At 45.0% G+C, this 26,309-nt stretch overlaps 1 protein-coding gene across 2 annotated transcripts in view; it reads right to left on the bottom strand.

Annotated features, from left to right (window-relative positions):
• Nucleotides 1-26,309, bottom strand: part of sema4c (sema domain, immunoglobulin domain (Ig), transmembrane domain (TM) and short cytoplasmic domain, (semaphorin) 4C) — an 86,372-nt gene that overhangs the window by 57,162 nt on the left and 2,901 nt on the right. Inside the window, exon 2 of one of the 2 annotated variants that reach the window (XM_041936689.1) lies at nt 381-507. The exons of the other annotated variant lie outside the window; for it this stretch is intronic. The gene's annotated coding sequence lies outside the window, so the exon portion shown is untranslated. The remainder of the gene's footprint in view (nt 1-380; nt 508-26,309) is intronic. 2 annotated transcript variants of the gene reach the window in all.

Below are 26,309 nucleotides of genomic sequence, written 5' to 3'. Positions count from 1 at the left end.
CCTCTCCTCTCTTTCTGTTTGCTGTTTCTTATCTCACAGCCCTTACATCTCTGTCCTCTTTCTCTTTGTCTTGCTTCAGAATAATTTCTTTCCGGGAGTACCTGAAAATGCCTGTAATTTCCACGTCCTACTTTGACAACTGCTGCTCTCCTCCCTCCTGCATGGCTTTCCTTCCCGTCCTCATGTTCACTTTCTTATTTCTTTTGATTTTTCGCTCATTTTACATGCCCCCCCCCCATTCCTCCTCCTTTCCTTCCTCCATTTTCCTCTCTCATTTACTCTGCTAGTCGTACTGTTTGCTGAGGAGGGTTTCAGAGGAGGTAGAAAAGATGCTGCTGTGTTTTTCTTCTCCACCCTTTGTTCTGTTTTTACTTTCGTACTTGTTTTTCTTCTCCTCCCTCGCGCGTCTGTGTGCTTTCTTCTTAATCTCCTTCAGGTTTTTTTTTTGCCCCTCTTCTTTGTGAATGTTGAATAGAGACACTCGACTCAGATGAAGGTCACATTGGCCTTAAGGAGAAAAAGAGAAGAGAAGAAGAGAGGGATAATGAGTGACGGGGATGGAAGTTTGTGTGTTTGTGTGTGTGCATGTGTATGCTCATTTGAAACTGGCGAAGCTGCTTTAATCATTTTAAAGTCTCGCTCTCAGAGAAGACCTGGCATTCAGTCTGCACACACTCATAAGTAGCCTACACATAAACACACAAACAAACATCTGTGCTGCACAGATGTACACAGACAGATACACAGTGGAAATAATCTGTAGTTTACAGCGAATATAGATGTAATTCAAGACACTTAGGGACTCTCACGTATACTAGATGACCTGCTGTAGGTGTGAGATGACCGCTAACAAGTTAGCCAACCAGGAACATGCTATATTCACAGGAGTAGCAGCAGCAGCTGTTGGTTTTTGAATGCTAACAAATGAATTTTTAAACAGGCAGAGCATGATATACTGCAGAGGTGTCTGCTAACACGCGATGAATCAGAGAATGCACTGCGTTACCGAAGCTGGCGGAGCAAAGGCCGGCCCAGATGTGCCATGTGTCATGACTTCTCGACAGCCCTGCAAGCTTTTCACTTCCTGTGTACAAACTTCCCCCCTGGCATTTTTGTTCTCAGGATGGGATCGTGCATCATTTCACTGCATAAAGAGTTACTGAAGAGGGAAAAAATGCTCTGTGAGCTAACAAGCTTCGGAGCAATAAGCACTAATTTGTTCGAAATACGTAGTTGGACTCTTGTCTCTTAGCTTTCTGAAAATCGTTCCTCGTTTGTGGAGCAGATTATACAAAGGAGGGTTATAAACAAAGCGAATGATGTAACATTAAAAAAGCTATGATGGCATCCTCCATTTTGGAGTCTCTGGCTCTAAGCTCCCTCAAAGGTCAGCCCTGTCAGGACAGCTTTTTGTTGGCCAACGGCATGAATCCACAGTTTACCAATACTGAACCTGAGGTGGAGAAAGTGCACGGATTTACTTGACTTTAATGCGAAATTTCTGCGTTTTAATTGCCGCTCCGACCGTGTCTCCATACACACAAAGCCATGCACATGAAAACACACACCTGAACCCTCGAGGCTCACATTCGCTGGATCCCGGGGTTCACGCTGCAGATCGCATAACTAACTGCCAGGTCCCAGCCGGCGAGTGTGTGGTTCATGTGTGTGTGTGTGTGAGCTGAAGTGAAGATTCATGTCAACATCAATGGCTCACTAATCACAGCGAGAGTTCGCAGGGCCCGGCGGGTACTGTCAGTAACGTATGGGCCGGCTCGTGTTACACACAGGGAGCGCACAAAGGCAACACCAAAACCTCTGACACCATCATCGCTCATTCACTGCTGTCAATAAACAAGACGCTGGAAACTCAGCTACACCCTGTGAGACGGTGCTGCAGTACATCGACTAGAAAAGCAGTGATGTTCATCAGACTATATTGATTGAGCACCCATCCCCCCAGTACCACCACCACCACCACACACTCACACACACACACACACACACACACGCACACACACACACACACACACAAACACAACCTTGACGTAATGCTCACGAAAAGGAAATCAGACATCTTTTCTAATCTAGACTTTTTGGTAATTTAATGTGAATAGAATGATACTGTTTAATGTAAATTCTGCTATAATGCATGAATGTAAAAAAAATAAAACCAACTTCCTGTGAAAAACACGTATCTCCATGATATTTATTTTTCATAAGCAAAGACAAAACCATGTAAATCCTTTAAACAATGCGTTTTTCAAACATCCCAGCAGGTTTTTAAATGGCTTATGTACCAAAGGCAGTAGAAATGATTTCTGAACCCATATAAAGGCATTTAATCCTACGTTGCTTTCACTGGGCAATGATAATATGAAACCCGCTACTGACTTCCTCTTGTGATGGTTGCGAGAAAGAAGAGGTTACGTAAAAACCTGACGGTCTATTTGACGGCAGGTCCTCCAAAATCGAGTTAGTTTAATTAAGTATGCGCTGGAAAGTGAATTTAGACTTAATGAGGAACCTCATAGCTATGAGTAACTCACCATATGAGAGCCAGTGTGTGCGTGTTAACTGCTTCTGGTAGAACGTTTAACCCTTCAGTGAGCGTCTCCACCTGGGACTGAACCGGCGGCGTGCCTGCTGAAGCTTTAACAGCACAGCAGAATAACTTTAAAGGCTGTTAGGAGAGACATCTCTGCAAAATGAAATATACTGCTGCTACTGAGGCCACTGGCTGTGTTACCTATTGGGCTGGATGAACTCAAACGCACACACACACACACACACACACACGCGCGCGGCTATGTGACAGCACAGCAGCGTACTGGCCATCTCTGGTGGATTTTTCCTAAATAAGTAAGTCATCCAGACCTCAGCTTTCCATTGGCTTCATCCAGGAGAACACAGCAGCCAAAACCCTGCAAGGCTCCACACAAACACACAACCATACACACATAAATAGGCATGCAAGTCTACACACAAACCAACGCGCACACACACACAGACACACGCAAGGCCAAAGAGGGGCGGAGCGGCGGGGGGAGTAGAGGGCTCTGGTTAAAAAGCAGGATTTCAAGAACACCTGCACACACGCACAGACACACACACACACACACACACACACACACACACACACACAGACACACACCTCCAGCTGCTGGCTGCCTGTGTGTTTGACAGGCAGCACTGTGAGTAGCTGTGTGGAAGCCAGCCAGCCGCTTGTGAATCAGCAATGACTAACACTTTAAACCTGCACTTTCTGAGCTAATCGCCTGCGTGCTCATCGTAAATGTGTGTGTGTGTGCGTGTGGGGAGACGTGCCGTACACCCACGTGTGTTCGCCTGTGAGCCTTCCCTATCAGGCCCAATTGTGACAGCCCAGGCCTTTAATTGCTTTGCAACAAATTTGACATTGTCTGAGCTGACAGCACCCTGATGAGCAGAATAAAAGTGGAGTGACGACGCACCCGTCACTTCCTCCAATCTGCCCCGACAAGAGCACAACTTTGCGCTCCGTTTGATCGCGGCACAAGACAACGCAATGGGATGCTAATCACATGCAAAGGCCCGAGCTTTGAGCGTGTGCCAAAGTGTGTGGGTCTGCCTCGTAAGAGTGCATGCACGCGCGTGTGTGTGCCAATAATGGCGGCTCTAATCAGCAGCAGGATTGGAAGAGGCATGTGGTAATAAAGCCCAACAAAATGCCTGCCAGTCCCTATTAGAGCCAAACACTCTCCAAAAACCTGGCTGATGACACACACATATATATGCGTACACACTCCATCTTGGTGGACATCTGCTCAAGGTCAGATCTAGATCTGAGCGCTGAATGCCAACTTCCAACCCCCTGATCACCTCACCCACACCTCCAACAACCACCAGCACTCGCACCCCTTTAAAAAGAGTTTGCGATAAAAAAAGATGGCGCCGCGAAGCTTGACTTCACAGTCTTTGTGGTCCAGGGTGATTTAGTGGCAAACCCTGACCCGTCTAAGTGCAGCCCATTACTCGCGGGTTGTGATTTACAAGCTCAAATTAGAAGTGGCCGCCATTTGCTGGGGCCATTATCAGCACCGAAGCATGACAACGTCACTTCCCACAGAGATCCCTCATGAGAGTCGTCAATCCATATTCAACTGAAGGATCGATTATTCAGCGTACCATTGAAATGACTGATATGCGGTGGACGCGTCAGCATTTATCTTCTTCATGCTTTGCCCTGTATGTGAAATATTGCGTCGGCTCTGTGTTGTTATTCCTGTTATAGGGACTGAGAGATTTGTGGATTTAAAATATATGAACATCAATCCTGACACATTAAAAGAGATGTCGCTCTGTGCAATTATTTTGAATATGATCATTTTGCACCACTTTTATGAGTTAGAACTTGTAATTAAGCATTTACTACAGCTTTATAGATAAACCACTGATAAGAGCTACTGTTAGTTGCCAGATTGTGAACAGTCTCTTGACTGGACCGCGATGGGGCAGCAGAGGTTCTGGATGAATCTATTGTTACCAACATTTATAGCAGCAATCTGTCCAAAAATAAACACCAGCTAAAGGGATTTCTCACTCTTTTAACCCAACATTATTTCATAAAGATAAAGAGCTGACTTCACATGTCAAAGTCTGTTTACAGGTGTTGGGGGTGCTACTGCATATGCCAAAAAAAGTTGCACAAAGCCTTTTGTGTCTCCGGTGGGAGCTGTGTGAAGTCTGATAAACTGCCTCAAACTGCCCTCTGGATCAGAGACACCAGGGCACTAAAACTCTCAGAACAAAAAGGGATAAATGACCAAATTGAAGAGTTGCTTATTGGCTTCAAAGTCTCTTACTTCTCTACCGCTATCAGAAAGAAGGTGAATGGTTGCACCCATTGTTAAGATGGCTAACATTACCAGTATCAGAGGAAAATACCTGCTTTGCCAGCTCTGAACTGCAGCCCACAGCACAGATGCTATCAAAGCCTCTGGCACCGCAGTCGGTCTGAACGCATCCACCAAGTTTTTGGCAGTGTGAACAAGCGGGTTTGAAGTCCTATTGTCTCCCCTCTGCATTTGTTGGTGCTGACAGATAAAGTGATTGTGATTTTTTTCAGTGAAGTGGGACCTTTCCACTATCATCCACTCATTTCCTGTGTGAGGCGCAGAGCTTGCGTTGGGTGCTTTTGGCAACAGATACTGGTTTGAGCTGAGGAACTGTGATTATTATTCTCACTGTGCCAGAACACAGAAGCGCCACGGCGGACACGAAATCCTGAGCAGCACCTGGTGTGTGAACTAAACTGAGGAAGACACACGAGGAATAAATGCTCACATTTCTCAATATATCTGCAGCGTAAGCGTGAGTGCTTTATATCACAGGCATATACTCGACTAGTTTTTATCTGTTTTGAAAGTTAAAAGGGATGAAATCACTCCATGAGGGCAGAGAGTTTATTCAACTGGGTCTGTTTTTGAGTTTTAAGGTGCATGTGCATGAGAAGAGGAAAGCCCTATAAAATGAGTGAGGTGAGTGCATGTGTGTGTGTGTTGTACAAGACATCTGTTTACACAAGTGTGAGGATGTGATGGTAAAGCACTGGCTTTAGCCCAGGCCTTTTCACAACAAGGCCAAGTCCCAATATTTGTCTCATAAAGGAGTAGAGCCAAACAAATCCCTCCTGCTGAGGTGCCCTCTGATAAAACCAGAAATGTTCCATACAGGGGCCTCACAAGTCAACTTTTCCATCTGGTGAAATGTCAGATAAAGTTGTGAATGCTGAAAAACAGCTGCGGTATAAATACAATCCAGCGAGTAAATAGGTTATTTTGAAGCCAGTGATGTTCCAGATCAATCAGTGTCAAACACAGTCTGTAACCTTGCCTGTCTGAAAGTTTTGTTACAGCTGCACTGCTAAATATTTCTGTATGAGAAATGGATTAAATAATCATACGTGATGAACGCAGAGACAAGCTTCATCCGACCTTGCAGTTTCTGGTAGCTGAACTTAGTGTTTTATCTTTCAGCTTATTGTTTTGGTTTCGGCTCACTCTCACGGGTCTCACAAGCAGCTTTCAGCCCAAAAAAACCCTGGGATAAATCCACGGCACAACACCTGCACAGCACAACACGGCACACAGACAAAGGTACACCGTGGAGCATTTAGCAGCTAACCAGCCAGACATTTTTCTCAGGAAATATCTATTTGGTGGAGACCAAAACGGAGCTACAAACAGAATGAACAGAAGTTGCGTTTATTAGGTTAGGCCAGAGAGACAACTCCAAATGAATGTCTGGTTAATTTCTCAATGTGTAAAAACATGTTTGCTAGGAATTTTTTTTGCCATGACTACCTAAAAAATGATGACTAACGATACATAATAATATAACAGTTGCTTTAACTCTGAGTGGCAAAAAAGACATGGGGAGATCACAGGTAATTTAGCCTTCAACTAGCCAAAACTGACAAAACAAACTTTACAAGTAGAAATACTGAAAATTGAAGGCCATAATATTAACCTGTTATATTGTTAAACTATCAAGGACATTTCGATATTTTTGTGGGATTTTTTTATTTTGTTTTGTTGTCACACACAGAAATGTGACGTTTCCTGAGTCCACGTCACAAAAACATAGGCAGAAAAAACTGGAAGTATCTCACAATTTTAGCGCCATTATTGTGAAACTAATACATTTTGCACTTTTGTCCATTAAAAGTATTCTTGAAAATGTTTTTTGTCTGTTTTTAATCTCACATCAGTGATCCTGACATTATGTGTGATTGAACTCTGCAAAGAAGACCAACTGGTACTGTATGACTCAGCTTCTCCCTGAAGGAGACCCTGAACCATTATGAGGGTGTAAGCAGCATCTCAGGTCTTGCGTGGGCCCTAAAGAACAACGGCGCCTGCAAGTGAATAAGTAAACATACATACGTCGTTCTCTGCATACTCTGTGATTCTATAGACTCATTCAAGGTCAAAGTGAGTGTGTTTTTTCTTCTTCCTCTCCTGTGGAATAACCAGAGGCGGGGATATCCTGTTTCATTAGCTTTCCTCTCACTGCTGCTGCCGTCTGTCCAACAAAATGCAACTGGCTGAGGGTCAGAGCCGCAGCTGAAATAGCAAATAGCCAGGGAACCCTACATGGGCGGAGGATTATTGATGGTGAGGAAGGTTAAAGATTAATACATGTGAGCGGGGATCAATTCACGTATCTGCTTCTTGAAGTGTGTGCGAGTGTGTGTGTTCATATGTGTACCACATGCATATTTCCACTTGATGTTATGTGTTTGTGAAGTGTGATTTGTGCACATGCATGCACATGTGTGTTGTTGTGTGTGTGTGTGTGTCTGTGTGTGCAGGTGACAGTAACAGCGTGAGCTCAATGCATTATCTCATTACGTGGCTCTCCCGGGCTGCAGGAAGACCCTGTCCCCGATGGCCTCTGCGCTCATCATGGGGAGGCAGACAGAGGGCAAAACTGCGGGCCGCCCTCCCCCTCCATGGTAACTGCCGGACCCCCCGGGGGCCCGCTGCTCGGCTGGCTGTCCCAATCAGACTGCAGCTCCAGCCCTGGGGGACGGATACAGAGGGGAGCTCGACAGCTAAACAAATGAGATCACCTCCCACTGCTGACCACGTCTACCTCAACCTAACCTGAGTCCACATCCAGCTTGTCAACCTTGCCTGACTTTACTTATCCTGATTCTGTCTTCAAAGAGTCAGTCAACCCAACTTACTGTGCAAACACATAATGTTCTGGCTTACTCTCACTCGAGCAGTACATGCAACAAAAGTAGTGCCAAAAGAAAGCTGCATTTGAACTTGAGTACTGAGTTCATGCTGGTGAAGCTGTTTGAATCCAGTCCAAACCATCCTGCCACAACAGATCAACTCAGGAACATCACTGCGGGACAGTATACAAAACATCATTGTGCTGCTTGATGTGATTAAATACAAATATATATGTAATCTTGCAGCAATGCAAATATACTGCAGCCTACCTAAGATATCTGCGGAGGCTGCTCAGGGGTGGTGCTGGATGTTTTGTTGGCATAAGAAAACTCAAATTTGTCCTAAAAACTCATCCGGGGGGAACTGAGAAAATATTACTTTTTGTAATTTGAGACGACGGACCCTTTAAATGTTAACAAGTCGTTCTTGTGACAGAGAAATTACTCATCTTTCTATTCTTGTGAGGACATCTGGTCTTCCTAACACACACAGCATGTGGCTGACGTCTGCACACGCGCACGCAGTGGACTCAACCTGTTTAGCCCGACATAATGAAGCACATAATCACATCCACGGACGCTGAGACACAAAGGAGTTATATCAAGAAGGATTATCCCTGTTACACCTCCTCAGACACACACGCACAGATGAGTGTGCACGCACGCAGAGACGCATTATGAGTCCACGCAAACACTGTGCAACAGCCGCGCACTGTTGCCACAAAATGACAAAGGAGACAGAGAGAAGACGGGAGACGGCATTGAAATTCATGTATGAATACATAAAAATGGATCTCTTTGTCTCAAAATAATAATAATTTCACTTGATCAAGGAGTCACAAAGAGAGAGAGGAGGAAGAAATAAAACACACACACACACACACACACACACACACGCACACACCCTCTGAGCTCCGGCTGAGGTCATCTTTATTAATAAACCCTCTGACAACAAACACACTCACATCAAGGCCCTCGCACTCCCTCCATCCTTACTCCACACTCCCTCCCTTCCTTAGCTCCTTGAGAAATGGCAATTGCCAGACTGACACAGTAGGGGGGTTGTCTGTAACAACACACACACACCCACACGCACGCACAGACACACACACACACAGACAGTGCAGGATGGCCTAGAGACAGCATGTCAGTGATCTGTCAGAGGGTAACAGTGCAGAACAGGTGTGTGTGTGTGTGTGTGTGTGTGTGTGTGTGTGTGTGAGTGAGGCTGGGCAGACAGGAAGTTTGCCCTGCACACACGTACAGACACACACTAAGAAACATGCCCCGGCTCATTTGTTCCCACTGACAGGAGACGAGAGGGATGGCTCTCCACAAGACGTGCCTCAGGGAGGAGGACAGGTGTGCGTCGAGTGTGTTAGTGTGTGTGTGTGTGTGTGTGTGTGTTAGGGAGTCAGAGAAAGAGAAGCAGAGGGAGGGAGCTTGAATTTTGCATCAAAGCCTGAGAATGCCTCTGTCTGCTTATGTGTTGACTTTGATTTATCTATTCATATCTATTTATCTCTTAATGTTTGTGTGTGTGTGTGTGATGTTAGGGTCTGACCTGGGATCAGCGCAGCATAACAGCCACTTGATATGCCGAAGTGCCCTTGAGCAAGAAACTGTGGGTAACAGCAGAACAGGTGGATTTTCATCTGTTTGCGAGCAGGTGTTCAGACTGAAAACAGCGCTCCGTTGAAACAATGCAGGTGGCTGTGTTTGTGTGTTGCTAAGAGCTAATGAAAGGATGATCAAGACAGTTTTGATCAAACATAGAACAAGGATTTGTGACGCTCTGAGACAGGATTGTACAACTCTCATGCAGCACATTGCTGGATGTTACTTTCTTCATCCATCCATCCACTTCCTGCTGCTCATCCGGGTCCCGATCGTGGCGGCAGCAGGCTAAGAAAGGTTCCCCGGGCTTGCTTCTCCCCCGCTACGCCCTTCATTTCTCTCTGGTGGATCCTCAGGTGTTCCCAGGCCATTTGGGACACGCAATCTCTTCAGTACATTCTGGCTCTGCCCTGTCGTCTTAAAGGCTGGATGTGCCTAGAACACCTCCAGAAGCAGGCAGGCAGGGACCATCCTAATAAGATGCCTGAACTACCTCAACTGGATCGTCTAAATCTACTCTGAGCCCTTCCTGTTGGTCTGTGCCTCACACTCCTGTCCCTAAAGCCCAATTCACACTTGCCGCATCCCCGTGTGATGTAAATTCGTCTGGCCATGTCCGAGGGAGGGTCTGCTTGGACCATCCGTTTGCAGACAAAAATTTGTGACTTGAATAAAACACATTCAATCTTGTGCTTTCGGGGTCTACTCAAAACTCATTAGCATAGGTGAAGTCTGGTACATCAATCAACGTGCAAATCAGGAGTGGCTCCTTCAGGTGAAGCCGCCTCTTCAGCGTGGTTCAGCCAACTTATTTGCTCTGCGTCCAGACCCCCGCCGTGCCGGAGCAGTGCTCTTATTTAAATGAATGAGGAGGGTGTGTTTCTCCTTGCATTGCTGAGGCTCTGGACCGAGCCTAAGTTGATTAATACATCATTAGATAATATTTCTTTGTTTGGGTGTTCTGCTGAAGAAGTGTGGGCTTATGTGGGCGACACTTTTGTCCTTTTCAAGCCACGGCGGCTGCCATTATCATGCAAAACAAGATACACCCTCTTCTTCTTCTGCCGTCACATACAAGACACATCTCTTTATATGATGTTACTTGTTCCAGAGGATTCTTCCTGGGAATGAATTACATAACAGAGAGTGTTTACTACAGCTACGCTCCAGTAAAGCAAACAAATAAAAGCTTCATGAACTGAATATATGTTTAATCACTATAGAGGGTTGTTTCACTGGTGGGGTGTGGCTCATTATCATATTAATGAATCCCATCACGACGCACTATTTTTCCTGTTATGTGCAGTAACTTATATGTTACATGATGTACTTTCTGTAACAAGATAAATTACAAGTCATGCCAGATCTTCAAGGGAGCTCAGGCGCAGCGCATGTGACACATTTGGACCTCAGCAGATCGTCTTGCACTGTAAATGCAGAACAGCTGGTGAATTTCACCATTCGCTCCGGTTAGGCTGCATTTAACATTTGGTTAAAAGGCAATTTCTTTTTCCACCTCAACGAAGCTGTTTTATGGTATTTGTGCTTCGTTTGGATGCCGTGGAGTGGAGAGATGGCAAAGACAGCGAGAGTACAAACACAAATGCTGCCAGCTGGGTTTGAGCACACTGCGTTGTTGGTGTGAGTTATACAGCTAAGACGTCTGAAGCCCTGGGACACCCCTAAACACTATTTCTTCAGTTTCTTTAGCTCATTCTCTTGGTGTATTCGCACAGGAAAATAAAAAAACGGAACAAAAACTGAAGCATCCTCTTGAGGGAGACTGTACGTTATGCTTTCATGTATTTTTGCACGTGTATATAAATAGATGTAAATGCAGTGATTCTTCAAAAATAGAAGTGAAGAGACGCCAGGCATTTACATTCATCTCGCTGCTCTGCGGCTCACTAAATGGTAAACAACTGGCAGCCCAGACACCATGACCAACAAGGATTATATCACCTCGTCATGAGATCACAGCGGGCCTGGAGCCAATTGCTCGATGCGCCGTCAGGACCAGTGGAGACGAAACGAAACCCTCCACTCGGCTCACTTACATTTTATCCATTTCCAATGCGAGCCTAACTGGAATCAATGGTGGAGTAATGGACAGTGAGAGACCATGTTAAAGCGTAATGCTACCTGTTAAATGTAGCTGCTGGCCGTTCAATGCGGGCAGAATGCTTGTAATGTTGTAAGGTAAATTCACACTTTGAAGTAGAGAGTGGGAGAGGTTATTGATAGGAGATGGGGTTTGATTTGGATCTTTAAAGGCTGGTGTGTGGGGGGGGCGAAGCTGCAGATTGGCTGGATATTCACGGTTTAGAAATTTGACTGTTAAAAAGAGCAACTTGGATTCAGAGAAAACTCTCTGAAGCTGCTTTTACGCCATCATGTGACACCCAATTAAAAAAAAAAAAAAAAACACACACACAAACAAGTTCTTTAAGGTGGGTTAGCAGCCCCTTAAGGCAAATTTCACTGCCGGGTTTTAAAGGCTGACAGCCCAGCGGCTCCAGAGAAATGTCATTACACCTACATCACAATCACAGATGAAGACTCAATAAAATCAGCTTGATATTATTCTAAGCAAGAACATAAAGATCAGCTTTTAGAACTCGTAATTTATTCATACAAACTGTCATCACATGCGGCTTTTGTCACTGGGAAGCTTTTTCAACTTTCCATCAACTGTCACTAATTGCGGACCATTTTCAATAACGTCAACATAAACAAACCTGCCTCCGAATAATGCGAAGCGCGCTGGTAGCTGACACACGCTGTCAGCCCTTGAATCAAAAGCTCAGCAGTCAATTTGAGATGGAAAAATGTCTCCAGTCTGGCAAATTGAAGCCGTGTCTGCACATAACCAAAACCAGTGGTGGGGCCGGCTGTTTCCGACGGCTGGCAGCAGGCAGATGCAAATTGGTGTGTTTAAAAAGAACGTGTCAAATTCAAGACGCATTTATCATTCTTTTTCTATCACATTATAGAAAAATTAGGACACATGCTGAGGCATTCAAGGGAAAACATGCTCCAAAGTCCGCTGATTTTAAAAAGTACAAGTTGCTGTGCTGAGTAGTTGTAAAAGTACGTCCTTTAAAACGGACCGCAGTGCTCCGATCAACAGTTGTTAACACAAACTATGATGAAAAATTCGCTCAAAGGCTTCACAAAAGCGCCAGGAAGACTGAAAGAGCGCTCCCTCCCCGGCTCTTTAAGTCAAGGTTAGAGGAAAGAACGAGGCCATTTTGTTGCTGCGATGGAAAAACAAAAGCGGCGGAGTGTCTGGGTGGCGAAACGGGGAGGGGGGAAAATGACAGCGGTACAAAGAAATCAAATAAAGACTGACAATAAATGGAGTGCAGAGGAGGCCTGTGGTCACCACGCAGAAGTCAGAGAGCCAGCGAGGACGACACACACATTCACACACACTCCGCCTCTGTCTTTTTTATCTGCAGCATTTGCCACTTTCCTATTCTTGTCTGCATCACTCTATCTCACTTTTTCTGATTCTCTTTCATCATCTCAGACACTTCTCCGGCTCCCATTCACTCTATATGAGTTTTCTCCATTCTTTCATTTATTTCAGCCTCCAATTTCTCTTTTTCTCAGCTCTGTCTGGCACTTTTCTGACTTCCCCCCTTTTTTTTTTTTTGGTGTATATTGGACTGTCTCTCTGCCTCCTTGCTTCTGCCGTTTCCGGCCTATTTAGCAGCCTGACACAATATCTCTGCCGCTTTTCTTTGAAGGAATAATGCAACATTTTGGGAAATCACATTTTAGCTTTCTTCCAAAGACTTAGATGAAAAGACTGATACCGCTCTCATGTCTGTGCACTGAATCTGAGGCTACAGGCAGGAAATGGCTAGCACAGCTTAGCGTAAAGACTGGAAGCTGGGGGAATCGGCTCTCCAGTCTCCAGCTCTATACTTAATGCACAAACATGAGGACAAAGTCCATCTTTTTTAAGCAAAATGTTGAACTACTTCCTCAACTTTTCCAGGTTGTGTCTCTCTCCGGTCTGACTAGTGTCTACCTGTGCCGTCCCTCCATTTAAATAAAGGATGAGGAATTGACCAATCCCCCGTTCCAATAAGTCGATAGACCCAATCCAACTGCTGCTACTGCTCCACAGAGCAAACAAACACACATACACACACACACTCCCACAGACAGAGATACACACTGATGTCTTCATAGCTTGGTAACAACACCCTGGTGCACTTTCGAAGGTGTTGGAGGGTTTGTGTGTGTATGAGCATGTGTAAGATATCATACTGAGAGCTACAGCACAGCTGAGAAGAGACACACACACACACAGAGAGAGAGACACACAAATCATAACTAAAGCATTTGATACCTTCATGCTAATTGCAAACTGCCTCTATGTGTGTGTGCGCGTGTGTGTGGGAGACGTGACGCAGTATGTATGACAGAGCAGGAATATGTGAGATCACAGCATGTATGAATGTGTTGGAACGCTGCAGCGTATGTGTTTGTTGATTTTGCAAAGCTCGCCCCCACACACACACACACAGTCGCACAAGCTCTCCCTCTCCCCCCAAAACCCCTGGTGCCTTTGTGAGTCAGTCTCGTCAGTGTGTGTCAGAGTGTGTGTGTGCATGCACGTCTTAATCTCCCAGCTTAGACAAACCCAGCAGAGTTTCTAGTAAATGTTGTTAATAAAGTCTAGCGGGAGCTCTGTCTGTCATACAAGCGCGGTAACGTACACACACAGAGAAAGATGCACACACACACACACACACACACACACACACACACACCCAACCCACCCACCCACATACAATATGCAGATATATATAATTAATAAGACTAAAGGAGGTGCAGACACAAAGCACTTAGACAAAGGCACACCCTTGCACACACACACACTCACACGCACACACAAAGTCAAGGACACAAACACATAAAGACACAATGAAGCCAATACAATAAGCTACACACTTACTACACACGTTCAGACACAAAGAAATCAAGGTGCACACAGGTTAGCACACACTCGCATAGATGCAGACACAAAGAAACAGTCACACAGACTACTCAGATAAACAGAGACAAAGGCACCCACAGACACAAAGAAACAGATACACACACCTAAAACACAGAAAACACACACACACACACACTGCGACAGACGGCGTGGGTCTGACAGCATGCAGCAGATCCACCACCGGCGCCGTGATGCACACCGCCCTCCGCCAGTGAGCCACACAGTCCTCATACAGTACGAGCGCTGAGGCAGCACGCTGCGGTGGTGAACGCGGCTCCGGAGAGGACGGTTTTGTGCGCTACATAATACAGCAGACGTTCAGCAACACAGCGGCTCTGTGGAACAAAGCGAGTGGCCGTGCAGCTGCACAGAAAGAGAAATCACACACACAGGAGCACTAATGGCGCACAGCGCAGAGCCCATGCCTTCACACAGACTCTGGTTAATAGTTATGAAGGCGCGAGAACAAACAGAGCTACCTGGCACAAGCCTCACATTAAAGCGGCTGTGATTTGCCCGCCTATGATTTTTTATGACAGCATTTTAATCAGGATAGGCTGGGGACGAGGAGATTCACCCAGCTGCTAATTGTCTCCTTGCTAAAGCCTCCCCTCCACTTTCATCTTACAAGCATCCCCGGCCTAATACAGCGTTACAATGAAAAATCTGTTTCGTTAACGACAGCTTTGTCCTAAATGCAACAGCAGCTGTCGCTGGGAAATTCTTGAGGGCTGATACCAACCTTATTAAACAAATTCGTTTTTAACCAATGACTCCAGATCCCCTGCAGATCTACCTTCACAATGGTTATCCTACATTTGTAAAGTTCATACTTTGCCTCGACCTCGAGCTGTTGACAGTTAATGTAAGCTTACTATTTACTCTGAATCCTTTTCCGGTTTCAGATTCACACACTTTTTGTCAGGAGGCTGTTAATGCTGGACTGGATACATTTCCCCAAATGTTTAAAGGAGAACAGCCTGGGAAATAAAGACTGACTTTACATTTTACTGACAACAAACTTTTAGCAGCTGCAGTTGAAAACAGTAATGGCGGAGCTCCATTGTTGCACTGTTTTGACCGGGGAAAAAAAAAACACAGGTGAAGCGGTTTGGTAAAAAGATGTAGAAGCATGTAATTATGGTGAGGGAAGCTTTTATCATGTAGGCTCTGATTACCATCCATCACAGCAGCTCAGCACTGTTTGTCAAGTCTGTATCTGTTCCACCAGTAGTCCTTCAGCGCTAACTGCAGCTGTTGCATGTACCAGGCAAAAACCTGATGGTGTGTCAGTCATGATGAGTCATAAACGTCATAAACCATCGGAATAATATCCCGTCCACTATGAGTTCTGTTCAGCCTCACGTTAGCTGAGACACAGACAGTTTAACACAAATGTAGGAAAAAAAGAGCACTGGTATAAATCACAAAATAATAGTCGTAATAATAATAATAATAAAATAAGTTGAGACTGATCTCAACTAAAAATCAGCAGGCAAATAAGTCCCCTAACCTCCTTAAACTTGGCATTTTAGACATTTTCTCTGTCCCGTTATGTCAAATTTCCAATTGTAATTGAATGGAGCAGCATGTCTGCGTGGCCTTCATGTTTCCATACCTGACCTTAAACCAGGGCTGTATGAGGTCATTTTGGGAATAAGGCTATTTGCTTTCTTGCTTAGAGTGAGATGAAAGCATCAATATGATTCTCACACCTGTGCATTAAAAATAAATAAAAGGCTATAAAGACAGAAACGGGGGGAAACAACCTGGCTCTGCCCTAAGATCAGAACGAAATCTGCCTCTAAAGCTCAGCAATTAGCAATTTGTATCTCGTTTGTTTGATCCATACAAAAACCAGAGTGTAAACAAACTGAACTAGACCAGCACGTAAGCCCCACAAACCCACACATTGTTTTTACACGTCTGTTTTACTGTAGATTTTGCACTGACATTCATTTCTTTGGCTTCTCTGACGATAGATAATCAGAGAGGCACAGAGAGGAACATAGGCACACACTCAGCAAAACAAACATCCCCACCCCCCTGCCACCCAGCTAAGCGCTGGGGAAAGAGAGAAAGACACACTCCGCCACAGTCCCACACACAGCCGGTTAACCACACAGGCACACACCCGCACACACACGCGCACACAGCAGCTAACTTCATTTCAAAATCAATTAATTAAAAAGCACGGCCCTCTCCCACAGGGAGTGAAAGACAAATTTGAGGAATTTAATCCTGGTACACAAATCAGGGCTGTTCTGCCGCAGAGATATGAGAGGATGGGATGGATGGAGGGATGGAGGGAGGGAGGGAGAGAGGGAGGGGTGGAGGATGGACGGTCAATGAATGTTAAAAAGTAAGAGCGATTTAACTCACTCGCTTCAATTTGACATGAATCCTTTTCTACCTCACTGTGACCGTATCATCTATCTATCTATCTATCTATCTATCTATCTATCTATCTATCTATCTATCTATCTATCTACCTATCTTCCGACAGACAGAAAAGAAGAAAAAGCACAATCAGCAGAGGAAGTGAGCAAGACGGAAAGGGAGTAAATGTGTGTGAGACAGAGAGAGAGACTGTGTGTGTGTGTGTGTGTGTGTGTTCATCAGCATCCATCTCTCACTTTCTCACTGTCTTTTTCCATTAGTTTTCAGGCATTTTTAAAGAGACGCGCTATTGATTTTTTGACTGGTAGAGGCAGAGGGGGGCTCGGATTCTTTGTGTGTATGTGCCTCTGTGTGTGTGTGTGTGTGTGTGTGTGTGCGTGTGTGTGTTTGTTCTCCATGGCTGGTCTAACCTTGGGCAAAAAAATCATAATAAAGAGTTTGCCTTTCCCTCCTCCCTGGTGTTCTTAAAAAAGACTTTGCCTAATAGGTATGAAAAAAAAAAACAACACTGCGAGATAAACTGTTCCATATGCCACGTTCATGTGTGTGTGAGTGTGAGACAATGTGCGTGTGTGTGTGTGTGTGTCTGAAGGTGTGTGTCCAAATACGTACATGTGTGAATGTGTTAGTGCAGGTGAGAGCACGTGGGAGAAAATGCATGTGGCCTGTGTGTGTTTGAGAGCGAGTGTGTGTGTGTGTGTGTGTGTGTGTGTGTGTGTAAAAGCATGAGTAGTGGAAGAAGCATTCAGATCGTTCCCTCGAGTCAAAGTAACAAGCAACAGTTGTCTCCGCTCACTGAAACTCGTCTATCTTCCAATTTGGTGAACTTGAATTTTTCCGATGAACTCGAATATTAAAGGTTCGAATTTAAAGTTTATCTTTATACACCACTCAGGTCTCGCTCGGCCAGTCGCACTATGAAACAGTTGGTCGCTATAATAACTTCAGCTGAAGCTAATATGTGCTTTCAGCAGGCTGAGTTTGCCTAGTGAATGAGGTGGATTTGTTCTGGTGGTTGTGTGTAGATTTTGCAGAAAACCGACTCGCAACTCACAGTCGATGTATCCCTCCGCCTCGGCTCGGCAAGAAAGCATCTTCAAGGGGGACGGGAAAGAGAAACTCACGTACTCAGAGGACGGTGCGTTGCTGCCCCGAGTCGTCATGACATATTCACTCACATTCAGCTGAACTTGAATACATTTTTGCTCACAGCGACAGGAGCATGGATTTCATTCGTGATGTTCACAAGACAATATTGTAGTGTAAATGTACTCTATTATTATTATTTATTATTAAGTAAAAGTCCTCTGAAACTCCACATAAGTGCTGTCAGCGACAAATACTTTTTAGGTTTATGTAATTCCATCTGCCTTGTATAATTTAACATATTAATTCTAGACATGTTTAGTTTAGAATAACGTATGTAAAATCTTGCAACCTGTACATTAGTGAACTATAATAATTTCCCTAACTGGCATTAACTAGCATAAAACTAGAATACTAGAGTAAAGTACAAGTACCTCATTGGACTGAAACACAGTACTGGTGTAAATGTCATTCATGCTTTGAGCACGTGCATGTGTCAGAAAATAATTCACTATGTATGTGAGTGTGTGTATATAACAGACTGCATGTGCAGAGCTCTATTACAGAAATACACAGGAAGCTCAGCAGTGGGGACTAAAAGAAAGAAAAGAGAAGAAGTACAAAGCAGAAAAGAGATGAGAAAGATTGAAAGAGAGAGCGAGAGAAGGAGGTGAAAGGCAGCCTGGAAATTGATGGTGCAATTGTTGACTGCTGGTCAGCTCTTATCTTGGTTTCTCAGGGCTGTTGTCTGCGTGAGCTGGCTTCTTTCTCGCTTTCAAATCTCTGTCTCTCTCTAGCAACGGACCAAACCTGGCAACCCGTATACTTTTCTCTATTTGTTCCCTCTACCCAGCCCTTGTATTCTTCCTGATCTCCATTTTTCTCCTCTTTTATCTCCTTTCTGTCGCATTATTGTGGCCTCATCCTGTAGAGCATGTTGCTTTCTTTTTTCTCTCTTTCCATCCCTCCCTTCAGACAGTCAGACATCATGCAGAGAGCACTGGACTGGAAAAGAGCAGCGGGAGAGGCGGGGGGTGCACCAGCCAGGGGTCAAAGGTGAGTCTGCAGCAGGACAGGGGCGGGTAAGGGGGCAAACACACACTCCGTCTCTCTCTCCCACCCCCTCCCCAGCACACTAACCAGACCAACACCTCAACAACAGGACCATTATAGCTCCAGCTGCTCCAGCTCCATAGAGGAGCGATCCCAGTGCTGGACTGGAGGTGAGGCTAATAAGGTGCTAACCATAGCTAGCACTTAAAACAAAGCACTGCTAAGCTAGCTGATGGTTCAGAAAGCGTGTGGGAGCAGACCCAGGGAAGTGAATCAATAAAGACGGATTTATTCTTGACGCAGGGGATTAACAGGAATCCCGCCGCAGATCCCATAGATATTTATAGTTACAGCGTTGGATTTCACCCGTTGAAACACCACCACAACACCGAAACCTAGAGCCTAACGCGCATGATCAGGTTGCACCATGCTTTGATTGTATACATTAATGAATGTGTTTCCATTCTTTAATTTACTTTATGATTGAGCTGCGCTGGGTTATGCACACACGAATCAAACTGCAGTCCAGGTAACTTCTATTTGACCACGTGCAGCCACGGCGAGAACGTTTGCTGCAGAGAGAAATCTCTGTAGCTGAAAAAGAAAAAAACTGTCTATGGCGGCTAAAAGCATAGGCTACCCAGCTACGCCTTAACTCCATACGGCTATAAATCCAGTTCAGGGCTGCTGAACCCCAGCATTGTTGAGGCACCCTTGAGAAGCACTTAACATTTCATAACATTTACCATCAACTGTACCACCTGTCGAAGAGTACACAACTGAAACCTTAGAAGTCCTACAATCTATTAAATCCTCAAATGAAAAGAAAAAATTTACATTGAAATGTATTGCAAGGGTATAATAATCAAAAATAAACAATTTACAAAAGGGAATAAAAGAGTTAACCCTCGGCTGCTCCAGTGGATCTGCTCAGCGGCCACCAGTGGAAGGCTCTGTTTGGACTGGACAGTATAAGGATCAAGTTACCAGCTATATGTCTGTCTGATCTCCTCATTTACACTGAGTATTTACTGTAATGTGTTATCTTTGTTGGCTGCGGGATCTGATCCCAAAAATCTGGGCAATATGCAAAGCAGCAGAGCAGGCGGGGAGGTGGCACCGTTTTCGCAAACAAACAGCAGGTTCAGGATATTTAGGCACGGCACTGTACAGGCTGTATTTACCTTTCATTCAAGGCAGAAAAGGGCTGTGTTTAGTAAATCTTTCATAAGAGGCGGCAGTAACAGTAGCAGGTTACCTCGCTGCAGTAGAGTTAGCAGCTGCTGTGAGCACTATATCACTGCCTGCCTCAGTTTAAATGAAGAAAAGGAGCAGTGACTCATGGGCTCAGTCGCGCCGGAGTCGTCACACTAGCGTCTATGAGGCAAAATATGGTTAGTCGGTCACTTCATCTCACTTTCAGTCATGTTCGACACATCATGCTGGCCCTTTGCTCTGACATCTCACATGAAAGAAAAGAAATATGCCTCTTTTGTGGAGATATTTGAACAGTATTTCAAACACTGGCCACGATCTGCTTCACACTTGCCAAAAGGGCCCCATGGCACTAGAGACACGTACTTGCTTAGTGGTAAAAGCCACACTGGTCTATCATTGATTTCTCAACAATTGACTTCCCAGTAAGACTTGATGAGGCTGATTTTCCATTAAGAAGTCCACTTTGAATTTCCAATTAGAGGTGCTACATTGGGCAAACATCTATGTTTTCATTTAGCAGGGGCTAACAATGTTTGATTCTTCCTCCACTGCCAAGATAACATTAGACAAACACAAAAGGAAATAAGCAAAGCTACCCTGCTAGAAAGACCAGCATAGACCAGCATGGAAATGATGCTGGTCTATGCTGGTTTTTCTTGCAGGGTAGCTCTCCATCTCCCAACAGCCACGAAAGCTAAGCTACTCTCTCATACTAGCTCATCTTAGCTCTAAAGAGCAACCATGTAGGGGCCCTCCTGCCGCTGATAAGCCTGCATGGGCTCCTCTGTAGCGACTAGCCTGGAGTGAGGCCATTAGCCTGGCTGCAGCGCCTTCCTGGGTAAGCTGCAGCTTACCAGCCTGCGAGCCGCAGGGCAACTTTTTATTGTCCTTTCAAAACTTTATGTGTGAGTGTGGGGCGATAGCTTAGGAGGGGCTGTGTGTGCAGCACAGTGTGTGTGTGTGTGTGTGTGTGTGTGTGTGTGTGTGTGTGTGCGCTCACGCTGCGCGCTCTCGGCACTTCCTGCCCACTAACGGCCAGTCCCACGGTAGGGGAGGGCGAGCTCTATCGGACCAGAACAATGCCAAAAAAAAGGCTGTCATAAAAACAAACTACCATGCTCTGGTTAACACAGGGACCAGGAGGGTAGGGGCCTACTTTCCTCCCCCCCCCCCACTGCCCTCTGCATCTGCATCATTATTCACAGGCACACACTGACACATACAATCTCAGATATCCATTCTCTGAGCCAGTAGTTTTTACTGTTATCTTTTGCTGGTAGCTCATGCACATTTGCATACACTATCCAGGAAACAATGCATGAAAACAGCAAGAGGAAGAGTTGAATATGCATGGGCATATCCTCTATGCAAAGTGCACACACATAGCAATGTCGCCCCTGACAGTAAACAATGGGAACCTCCGCATTCACACTGGGTCCAAGCAGCTTTGACGCGTCACCAAAACCAGAAACAAAAAAAAGAGAACAATTCTGGCGGTCTCCTGTACACAAAACACAGAGCAGACAACTGAGCCAGAAAACATCTGCTGAGTCGTAGCAAACAAAACAACAAGCAGACGACGAACAGGCGTCGGGGACCTCAGAAAACATACATAATGCCTTACAATGGTGCCCCCGAAACACAGTTGGCTCACTGACGAGGACTTTGGCCGAGCATGTTACTGTCCCTCCCTGGTCCAGCTTTACAATTTCAACAACAGCCAGGGACGGGCAGACCCAGGAAGCAGGATGAAGCAGGAAAAATGAGTCCAGCTGCCATTTGTAGAGGAAATCACTGGACAGGTATCAGATATGATGAAGACTTCTCTCTCTGAGTCTGTCTTTGGCTCAGGTTGAAGATCAGAAAGACGGGCTGCCCGGCCAAAGACACTGTGATTGGCTGGATGCTGCTGTATACACACAGATACCATTAAATGACTGAGCGGACAGAAATGATGTTGCCGCCGTGACAACTCATTAAAGGAATCGTTTGCAGTCTGGGAAATGCGCTGATTCACGTTTGTGCCGGGAGACAGGCGAGAACATCAATACCACTCTCACGTCTGAACACCTGTTAGCTTAGCTTAGCTTAGCAAATGTGTGAAAACGGGGGAAAACAGCTATCTAAAGGTAACAAAACCTGCCCACCAGCATCTCTAAAGCTAAAGTTATATATCGTGTTTATTCCATCCTGTAGCGTAAAAATGGGGTTAAATAATGGCAGGTGGATTTGTTTCCATTTGGACTGAGCCAGACTAGCTGCTTCCCCCTGTTTCCAGTTCTTCTTCAAAGCTAAGCTAATTAATTAGCGAGCTCGCAGCAAGCTGTTTCCCCTGTGTTTTTTGGTTCGACAACAGAAAGACCAAATGCAGCACTAGCTCACTGTCAAACCCCCCGTTGGTTCAGATTTATTGAGAAACTGCCTTGTCATCACTTTTTATGATATTGTCTTTAGTGAACCCTGCTAAATCACAAGTAAGCAACAATCCATTTAACCTTTCCAACTCTGTGTGTCCTGTTTTCCATAACAACTTGGATGGAAATCCAGTTATTGATATATTGTCAGATGCATGCACAGAGAGCGGAGCAACATAGAGATAGCTAGTGAGAGAGAGAGGTAATGATAGACAGAGAGAGACAGAGAGAGAGAGAGAGAGGGGCTGGCAGGCAGCAGATGGCCAATAGTGGTCAGCTGGTAACAAACAAGAGGGTCAGGGCTCTCCTCCACCTCCATTCTACCGCTGATAAATAATTCAGATGACCCGAGCCACCCAGAGCAGCTCCACCAAGCTTCTTCTAAAGGCATCCAGCAACTCTCTGAGCCAGTCACATGAAGGCAGATAGAGAGTTTGTGCAGCCAAAGAAAAGCACGAACATTTACGTCATGGCGGGGAGCAATGGATTACTCCCCATCTGTTCTTTCATTTGTTTCAGACAACAGCGGTTAGATTCGGGTGATGCCTCTCACCGCTGCATTCTGACGTTTTTCAAATTACACTGATCGGCCTGACAGGAGGGAAATTACAGGTCAGGATGAAAAGCTTTGATAAACATAACTTCCACACTGCAAGAGCAACAAGATTTGGAGCATGCAGCTATACTTGCTCTGCAGATTTGCCTCCAGGAATGGCAGTATGCACCATATTGGATTTTCCACCGGTCTGACTTTCCTGGAAACACTTTTTGTCCCTCAGGGCTTATTTATTTATTGATTGGCCCAAAGGGGGGCTGCATCATTCATAGAGTGACAAATATTTATTAGCGCCTTGTGTTCTATGTTCTGGTGTATTGCTTTTTTTGGCAATAATGTTATTTTTTGACGACAGTGCCAATACGACTTCATTTAATCTAACTCAATTGATCTGAGAGAGAGAGAGAAATATCCATAATGGCTGCATTCAGGGTACTGGCACTACTATTGGAGCTACCAACAGGATTATTCTGCTTTCCTCTATACAAGTACAGTTTTCATTCACAGTGGGCTGAATATGCACTTGTCTGTTCAATTAAAGTTGAGCTTAATAAGTGGTAAGTGCGTACACTTTGGCAATGCAGAAATGACCTCATTATGCTACTTGAATTGAGCCCGAAACAAGTGAGACAGAGGAAGAGGAAAAAAAAAATGTGCACATAAGTGGGTGAGAGACAGGGGATGAGAGAGAGCGAGCTCAAAGGGAAGGGCTAAGTTGCAGAAGAGCAAAAGCTTCTCGTCTCGGAACAACTGCAATCACAGCCGCTGCCAAAACCCTCTGGATCCATCTTCACTGCCTGATGGAAACTTCTCAACAGGCCTTAAAGCCACTGAGAGGGGGCTGGAGGTTGTGCAGTGTGTGTGTGTATGTGTGTGTGTGTGTGTTTGGGCTTATGGACAGTTTGTGTTCTATATTAATGGTGCCTTCTGTAGTATTTTAGCATCAATGAATTATATAGCTGCATGACATTTTTGAGACATTAGGAACATTTCTGTATGCCAGCCAGGAAGAGCAGCAAGAAGAAGAAATTCAAGAAAACATCAGCAAATGAGAAGAACCAGCATCAGACACCATCAGCACGGTGACAATACACACGTGGCATTAAAAACATGCTGCACACAAAGAGACCACGTGCAAACTGGGAAGACCACATACAAAGCATATAGAAACAACCATACAGAAAATGCGACCCAGTACATGCTGTGTGTCATAATTTCATATATGCTAGCTACATAAGTGCACAAGTAGCGTGTTCACAGCAGAAATGCATGCTAGAAGAAGTTTGATATTTGAGTGTGCTGGTGCTATTGTCCACAAATAAAATCTAAATATATTGCAGGAGGTGGTGAGACGGCTCCAGAAACATACTGGAACTGATTGCAGTCACATGGGGGATGCAGGGTAGAGCTTGGACACAACATCACACTAAGTTTCCGGGGGACACTAAAAACAGTTAGCTTACTTTCCAACATTATTGACAATTCAGCCAATCACATCCATGTTCAGCAGTTTTTAGCTTCCCCCGGAAACATCTGCGTTCTTCAAACTTTCTTTGTGTTGTGTGCGACTTGCAGCGTCTCTGTGTTAGCTCGTGTTTTTCATTTGACAGTGCATTTCCTGATGGGCTGCATGCCCTGATGAAAGCGCCTCCGGTTTTTTTGTGCTCCGTCCATCTGCATGACTTTTCTCACATTGCAGAGTGTTGAGCTATCTTGGCCGCCGTAGATTTGCTCCTGGAGTGATTTACTGCACAAAGAGACATTGCTTCGGGGCACAGAAGAATTAGAAGGTGTTGTTCTTCTGGCAGAGATAAAACTTTTTTCAAAATAGCGGATGCCGGAAGGGGAGAAAGGTCAATGAAACAAGCCGAAAAAGATCCTCCTGACACAGTCACTCTCTTCACAAAAGGCAAAGACAAATAAGGACACATCACAGGAAGTCAGGGAGGAAGAACAAGAAGCAACATCCGAGTTAGAAGCAGCGGCAGATCTTAATTTTGGCAAAAGCTAAAAAAATGGAATTTACATCACTGGTTGTCTCATCATCTTTGACTGTGCGGATGACGTACTAATGTGTTGAAATCCTTAATGTGAGTGTGCGTGAGTGTGATTTGGTGAGCCAGACTTGCGATCATTTTTAGTCCACAGCTGTGCACATATCACACCTTCTCTCATGCACACACGTAACCTTGTCTCTGTAGCTAATAGGGCCTTTGATAATGAGCTAACAGCAATGATAAAGCAGGCACATATGCACTGAAGGCATGAAAACATAAGGTTTATATCACTTTGACCCTGCACCCTGCCAAAGCCCATTTACCATGATGGTCTTGTAAACAAACCCCTTCCCTTCCTTCTTCTCTAAACATCAGCCTGTCCAGCCCAGCCCCGCCTCCTGCTGTACCCCTCCAGCACACGCATGCACACACACACACACACATACACACACGACCCATCTGCTTCTGCTCTCCAGCTCTTGCATCTGGCCTGCCATGAACCATATCTCTGTTCAACACAAACACACATTTTTCAAACACACGCACACTCAGACAAACACACACACACACTGTGAAACATTAAAAAAAAAAGAGAAAACCCCGAGTCGGGGCGATTCTGTTCATGCAGCATCAGAACACAGAGGGCATGGCCGGAGATGTGAACTCCCTTCAGCTCAGCAGGAAACACAGAGCAGTTTGAAACGGCCAAAACAAAAGCAAATCTGCCTTTGAAAGAGAGTTTTGAAAGAAAAGAAAGGCACACAGAGCAGGAATTAAATCGACGGAATGAAAAGGATGCTTGAAAAAAAAAAAAAAACGCCTCCTGTGGGAAGCTGGCACATCAACTGTTGCTCTGCAGAGGGTGTGAAAAAAAAGCCTCTGCCACCATTGAAAATACATTATCGTCAGGGAATTCAGATCAATTCGCTCTCACAGCACCATAGCATGAACAGCAAGAACCTGCATGCAAAGCTTTCGAGTCTCATTGTCAAAAAATCACACCGTTATCACAGGAGGATAGTGTGCATTCAGCTGCTCGCCATGTGGGGCCACAGTATCTGTTGCACTGACATGATGCACGTGACACAGAGATGACAATTAAACACACACACATGCACACAAACAGCAGACAGGAGACATCTGGCGCAGTGACGATGTAGCGGCTATGATGCAATGTTGGCCCGTTGGTGTCAAAACACACAGTTTATGTTGCATGTGCACACACGCA

Source organism: Chelmon rostratus, chromosome 5 (assembly GCF_017976325.1).
Source record: "Chelmon rostratus isolate fCheRos1 chromosome 5, fCheRos1.pri, whole genome shotgun sequence".
NCBI classification, from domain to species: domain Eukaryota; kingdom Metazoa; phylum Chordata; class Actinopteri; order Chaetodontiformes; family Chaetodontidae; genus Chelmon; species Chelmon rostratus.
The sequence above is the reverse complement of the archived record's forward strand: the minus strand, read 5'-3'. Positions and strand labels throughout refer to the sequence as shown.